The following is a 5,639-nucleotide window of genomic DNA, read 5'->3' on the forward strand; positions in this document are numbered from 1 at the left end:
TTGCCATCAAATATCATAGAATATGTAAGATCAAATATCATAGAATATATAAGATCAAATATCATATAGAATATATAAGATCAAATATCATATAGAATATATAAGATCAAATATCATATAGAATATATAAGATCAAATATCGTATAGAATATATAAGATCTCATATAGAATATATAAGATCGCTTTTAGAAATTTCTTTCGGATAACTTTTCATTTACAAAATACCGTTCATCCCGAAGTGAACTTTTCGACAAAAAATGTAGTTCCTCTTATTTAATTGGAAATGAATACATGTATATATATATATATATATATATAAAGCACTAAATAATCACAACTAGGTACTGAAAATTTTCGCCCAAGCCCGTGGTCGAACCAGCGACGTACGGCACCCACCGCCTAGCAAGATTGTCAAACCAGTGCGTTAGTCCACTCGGCCACATATATATATATATATATATATATATATATATATATATATATATATATATATGTGTGGCCGAGTGGACTAACGCACTGGCTAGCGGAGATGGGGGTGGGGGTGTTACGCCGCCTTTGGGAATGACAAAAAGAACATGTTTTCCCATGTATAGATATAGTATGCATATTAGCGTATCTTTTCTCATTTAGATTAGGAATGAAACGATTTGAAAATTCTGGAGCTCGTTAATAACCAATGTTACGTACCTCAACGCATACTATCGCGCCGCACATGCATGGATAAGATTCAATTTATTTTAAATCTTTATCACAAATGCTGTCCTCTTATCGTCTTTATTTTCCCGGAGAAAAGGCAGGGAGAAAAAATCAAATTTTGTATAAGAGTGAAAACAATAAAAATCCCGATCATTCCGCGATTTCGGCGGATGACAAATGATGTCTGGCCTGGCAGGTTTTACGGAAGATAAAAGACAGGGCAAAATTTGGGGGGTGACCCTCTGAAGTGCGAAACACTAAATATATAGAAAAATATTATTGATTCTTCAGATAAAGTGACTACCGTGAGGCAGTTGATAACAACATGCCACGATACTTGGATTGTTGATAAATTAAAGAGCCTCTAACTTAATCCGAAAACAGATAATTTGTGATAAACTTTTAAAAAATTGTGAAAGGCAAAATCGTTTTAAAATATCAAAATTTCCAACGCGAATCAACTGATGTTAGATCTTTGAAATATGTGTTGATAAGAAAATGTTTGGTAAGATTTCGAAAATTGATTTCGTTCAAGCACCTGTATATCTCGGCAAAAATCGAGTAATAAGTTGCAGAGAAAAACAGATAATTTCAAAATTTGAAGATTATTTGATGATTAAGGACGCAAGCACACCCCAAGGGCTTTATGTATTGGACATTAAAGCCTGCGAATTTTATTTACATCTTCAAAAAAGTAATGATAAGCTATGTAGATATATAATGATGTTGCGTTGTTTGAAATCTTTAACTTGATAACGTCTTCTTTTATTAACTACATAATTATATCCACAATTGATATGAATTCAAATTCAACGTATATAATGGTGTGTGTTATAAATTTATGCTGATGATGAAATATCTAAGTGTTGTGTTATAAAATGTCAATAAATTAAAACAGACGCCTAACCTACCGTGTCCGTTAGAATAATAAGAAACAAAGGCTGCACGGAAAACACAGCTGGGTCTGAGGTCCACCGTATATATACCCGATATAATACGATAACATTTCAGGTTTATATTTTTATATATCTTACATATTATAATGTTTTGTCAATAAACCATGCTGTTTCAATGTACATGTATTCTATTGGTCAGTGAAAGCACAGCATGGTGTGCGTGTTATATATATATATATATATAATATATATATATATATATATATATATATATATATATATATATATATAATATATATATATATATATATAAAGCACAGAAATAGCAATGAACTCTTAAATGAACATAACTGCCCTAAGTGAAGAAATATTTAATATAAAGCACAGAAAATTTCACTTTATTTGGATACCCACTTCCGCCTCTACCCGGAACCAAATCTCCTAGCAGCGTGTAACCAACGCGCTGGACCGCTCGACCATCTAGGCAAGCGGTCTAGCGCGTTGGTTACACGCTGCTAGGAGATTTGGTTCCGCAGGTCGTGAGTTCAACCCCGGGTAGGGGCGGAAGTGGGTATCCAAATAAAGTGAAATTTTCTGTGCTTTATATATTTGTTTACATTATGGGCATATTTCAGATATATACCACCATGATACAATTATCTAGACGTTTAGATGTAAAAACACTACCAATCTATATACATATGTATTACAAGACTGAAAACGTGAAAACAAGAATACACAATGGGGGCGTCTAAAATACCAGAGTCCAGCCATATCTATTGAATTTGCATCAGTTTACTTCGAACATTTTTCCAAGATCATCCAGAGGGACAGATTTCACTATTCATTAATCTTCCTTTCACCCGATATGAAGAATTTTGTTCCTTGCGCCTACTGAGCTAGGAGTATTGCACACAATATTTATTCAGATTCCCCATTAAAGATATCTTATATAATTTATGAGATATCTTCAATATAATAAGATATCTGATAAATTTTATAAGATATCTAATTTAATTTACAGTTTATAAGTTATCTCCTAAAATATATACGATATCTTATAAACTATATAAGATATCTCATAGTTTATAAGATATCGTATACATTAAACAAGATATCTTATAAAAAATTATGAGATATCTTATTGAAAATAAAATATCTTGTAAATTTATTCTTATATGATATCTTATAAAACATAAGATATCTAATATGTTTTATAAGATATCTCAAACTTTATAAGATATCATATATTTTATAAGATATCTCATAAATGAATTTTTATATATCTCATAATTTTTATAAGATATCACATAAAAGAAAGTTTATAAGATATCTCATTAATATTATAAGATATCTCATATAATATACAGTTTATAAGATATCTCATAAAATATATGATATCTTATAAATTTAAAAAGATATCTCATAAACTTTATAAGATATACTGTATATTACACAAGATATCGCATAAAGTTTATGTGATATCTTATAAAATATGAGATATCTTATACACTTTCTTTGATGAGATATCGTATAAATGTTATAAGATATATTATCAAAGCCATGATATCTTATCAAAGTTAAAAGATATCTTATAAAAATCCATGTATGAAATATCTTATAAGATATATCTCATAAAATTTACGAGATATCTTATAAACATATAGATGTCTTATAAGATATCTTATAAAAAATATATAAGATACCTCAATTCTTTTATAAGATATCTTATGAAGGATATAAGATATTTCATATACTTTAGAAGATATCTTATAACTTTTATAATATATCTTTAAAAATTATGAGATGTCTTTAAAGAGGAATAAATGTAAAAACGGAGTGGCATATAGGAGAGGGTCATTCCGCATGCTCATTTGATATCACAAGCTTTTTCACTCGGCCAACCTCGGAATCAACCGAGGCTGGCCGAATGAACCTTTTTCAAACAATAGGTGGAGTTTTTAAACAAAAAGAAAAATAATAAACATCGCCTGTCATCCCAAATAATACGGATTTATAATTCGGGTGCAAAATGGCTTGGGAAAAGTAACAAATCTTATTTCAATTGTACCTCATCCAACACAGGTAACCCACTTCTTGGAAAAGGAATGTTTGGAAAACATCCCCGGAAACTTGATCCACAAAGAGCAAGTACACAGGTACGTTAATAGCTGCAATAGTGTAGCCCTCTCTAATTTTTTTTTTTTTTTTTTTTTTTTTTTTTTATAGGAAGAAAAAAAATTGGATAGGGCTACATTATTGCAGCTAGTACGTTAAGGACACAGACACTTGACATTTTAAATATCCTTGATTTAAAGAATATTAACCCATTACGATTAATTTGTTAACACGAAGACAATTTCTATCATATGTTCGACACACTACTCCTAAATTCCCCATGGTCAAGATTTAAATTACACTTCTTACGTAATTTCTATCACACGTCAGAAATTAAACTTCACATAAAGATATAGGTCCCTTGTAGTTTTTCGTAAGAAATGTAAAAGTCAAGGTCAATCTAGATGTCTTCGTCTCTTATAGTATAAAGGTTAAGGCCATTGAAAGGAAATTCTTACAATATTCTATGTTGCGAGGGTATATTCCGATTTGATGAACCCTTGATAATTGATTTTTTCCAAAAATTAAGACAGTGGTAGTTTGGTAAGCAATAAACGCGATAAAACTTCCGGTACATATGTACATTAAATACTTGACCCTTGCTGATCCTGTACAATTGAATTCGAATCAAAAAACAAAAGTTTGTACCATCATCAAATAGATAACCCTATCAAGGTTTATGTGGTACAGATTGTCAGAACTAATTACTCCCAATTACAACGATCTAAAAGGATGGATCCATCATCACATATCCCAAACCTTAGAGATTTATCTCCTATTGGCGGATCCGATTTTGCGGAAGCAGATATGGGTTGGCAACACCTGCAACGTGTAGAGCGTGCAACAACCCGGATACTAGTACCTCCAAAATACGACACCATAATCGTGTATCCTGGTTATAATGTAAAAACGTTTTTATTTATTTATTGCCTATGACCTCCGATGTTGGCAGGACTACCCGATACCGCGCGTGACTTTGGAGTAAGATCTTCATCTTCTGTGCAATGCTTGTACACAGTCAGGCTACCGACATCTCCCTCTCTTATCAACGTAATCCCTGCTTCGTCTGATTTTATCTCAGTTCTCTGCATTTCATCGAGAGAATCTCATTTTCCAGGTAGAGATAATGACGGTTGATGAGTTGGGAAGGTTCATTTTAATAGAACATATGTCACCGACTTTTCTCTTCTTTTTTCAATCGATATCCTATTTTGTTTTATCTAAAGAGATCGCATGAAACGAGTAAAATACATACACAGAAAATGAAAACAAATTTACTAAAATCGATTTCTTTCGTGGAAGTTTCAAGATAAAGTTTTTAAATCACATTGAATTTTCATCTACAATGTAAAATGTTTTAAATAGACTGTCACATTGTAAAAGGTTTAAATGAAATATTAGATGTGTCTTTTTCCCCGGATAAATCACTGGTATATTGACGATTAATAAGTTGTTATCAGTGAAGATTCACCCTGAAGGCTGGCTGAATATGTCGGGATAAGCACACCTGTGATATTAAAGCTAAAGAAACATTGTGTTTCATCAGTCTGCCTCCGATTGTTCTGTATCAGTGGAACCCAGGCATTCTGTAATCTTATTCCCACCTCACACAGATAAAGCAGGGAATCTTCGGAGGGAAAAACATCGTCATTTGTACAATATCGCAACAATACATGAAGACATTCTATACCAACGATTTCCTATCGAATTCATTTAATTAATGTGCATTTATCTATTTTTGTCGAAGGAAAATGGATGATACGAGCTGTTCCAAGATTTGCATTCCTGTTATGCTCCGATACCGAACTTTTTCTCTTCTTCTTATCGGTGGCACTTTCCTTCGATATACATGAAAGCCTGGATTGTGGAAGCCAAGGTGATACGATCGCTTATCTACCTACCCCACTGTCTCTCTGCTGCCGCATTATC

Source organism: Ostrea edulis, chromosome 1, assembly GCF_947568905.1.
Source record: "Ostrea edulis chromosome 1, xbOstEdul1.1, whole genome shotgun sequence".
NCBI lineage: Eukaryota > Metazoa > Mollusca > Bivalvia > Ostreida > Ostreidae > Ostrea > Ostrea edulis.